Source organism: Gavialis gangeticus, unplaced genomic scaffold (assembly GCF_001723915.1).
Source record: "Gavialis gangeticus isolate Ggan-Ray unplaced genomic scaffold, GavGan_comp1, whole genome shotgun sequence".
Taxonomy (NCBI): Eukaryota; Metazoa; Chordata; order Crocodylia; family Gavialidae; genus Gavialis; species Gavialis gangeticus.
In genome coordinates this window covers 5,223,309-5,225,485 of record NW_017729009.1, presented here as the reverse complement: position 1 = coordinate 5,225,485, position 2,177 = coordinate 5,223,309, and positions in this window count along the sequence as shown.

Here is a 2,177-nt window from a genome sequence, read left to right as displayed (position 1 = left end):
ATCTTTTCCAACCCTAAAAATCTATGAAATCTATGACTTCATTCAGAGAGCCACCATGGGCAGACACCCATCTGTCAGCTCACACTCAGGATGCCCAAGAGCCCTTCACACCAAGTCCTGCCCCTATTCCCCATTGCTGTGAACCCTGCCGCCCTCCTGCCTGCGTCTCGCCTTTAACGTGGGCCCTGTGTCGAGCCTCCCACAGCCCTGCAGTGCGCCTCCTGGGCTCGGCCTTTCCTACCCATTCCCTTCGCTACAGCAAAAGTGCTCCCTCGCGCGCCCCCATCGCTGCAAGGACCTTTCCTCCGGCCCCGAGAAACGCCGCCATGCCCTGCTCATGCCCGCACGGCTGCGGTGCAGACCGCGTCTCGGGCACCGCCTCGCCCCTCTGTGCCACCCGGGCACCCCGCGGGCAGGGGTATGACAGACCCCACCCCCAGGGAACAGGCCCCGCCGCGCCTCACACGTTGAGCAGGTTGCGCTTGAGGCTGAGGTAGGAAGGCGGCGGCAGCCCCAGCGCGCGGGCGGCAGAGCCGAGCAGCAGCAGCAGGAGCAGCAGCCAGGGCAGCCCCCGCCGCGCCGCCCGCAGCAACCCAGCGCTGCGCTCCAGCCCTGCCATCCCGCAGCTGCCGCGCACGCTGTCACAACGCCTGCGTCACGGCGCACGACGCCCCGCCCCCCACCGCCGGCCCGCGGGCGCCATCTTGCGGCGGACCGACCCGCCAGGCGCATGCGCCAGGGCTCGGGTCTGGGAGGGCTGGGTCAGCCCCCCACCCCCTCGTTGCCTTGGCGGCGGGGCGGGGCGGGGACTGGGCGCGGCTATCTGCCGGGCGCGGGAGAGGGGTGTAGTTGTGTGTTGCTGGCTGGGGCGCGGGGTGCGTTAGAACAGGGCTTCGCAGTGCACGGAGATGTCTATCCTTGCGCACGCCATTTTGGCATGCGTTGCCCCGCTTCTTTTCAGGGTTTTGGGGGTTTGCTACCGGAAAATCCCCCATGCTGCAAATTAGCAACACTGCGCACAATTTAATGTGCGACACGCATGGTTTGTAGTTCAGCAAAGAGGTTTGCATACGGTTACCGTACGTCCAGGTTTCCCCAAACACGTCCTCTTTTTGGGGTCCTTGCACCTCAGTCCAGGCGCTTTTTAAAAATATCAACAAATGTCTGAGATTTTGATCTGTTCATCATTGAAGTTTTTCCCATCACTTCACGGCTAGCCCTAGCAAGGAGCTGCTTGGGGCTGGGGGAGTGGGCGGAGGGCAACTGAAGGCAGGGTGCATATTCATAGATTTCATAGGCATTAGGGGCTGGAAGGGATTTCATGAGATCAGTGGGTCTGGCCCCCCTGCCATAGGCAGGAAGTCAGCTGGGATCAAGTGACCCCAGCAAGAAATAAATCCAGCTGTTTTTTGAAGGAGAACAGAGTAGGTGCTTGCACCATCTCTGGGGGGAGTTTGTCCCAGACCCTGGACACGCACCATAAAGAATTTTTTCGTGTATCCAGTCTAAATCGGCCTTCCTGGAGTTTATGGCCATTAGACCTTGTTATCCCTTGGGGGGCTCTAGGGACCAGCTGTTCTCCCAGGTCCTGATGTACCCCTCTTATGAAGTTGTAGGCTGCCACCAAGTCCCCCCTGAGCCTTCTCTTCTCCACACTGAAGAGTCCCAAGTCCCTCAGCCTTCCCTCCAGGCCTTGGATCATATGAGTGGGTCTCCTCTGGACTCTGTCAAGCACTATGCACCTGGCCGGCATGCAGCCGGGCAGGGTGCTGCGAGCAGCCCCGGCAGCTGGATGCAGATAGGTCTGTGGGGGGCAGAGGCTGGAGGGCCAGGGCTTGGGGACTATCTGTGTGTGTGGAAGAAATGGGTGTGTGAGGGGGAACCGATGGGTGCCAGCACTGGGGAAGCTGTCCAGGTGCTGGGGCTGCAGCAGGGCGAAGGAGGCGTTGGGGGAGGCATGCTTGCCCCTCCAGCACAAGAAGGTGGCAGGGAGGGGGTGGGACCGGGAAGGCCCCTTGGGGCCATCAGGGAGCTGTGTGGCCAGGCCAATGGCCCTGGGGTGGGTGACTGTGCTCGCAGGAATGGGGCAGCTGGGAGATGCTACAGGGCTGGCGGGAGTAGGGGAGTGTGGGTCAGGAGTGAGGGGCACTGGCAGGGCTGGGGGGAATGTGGCTTGG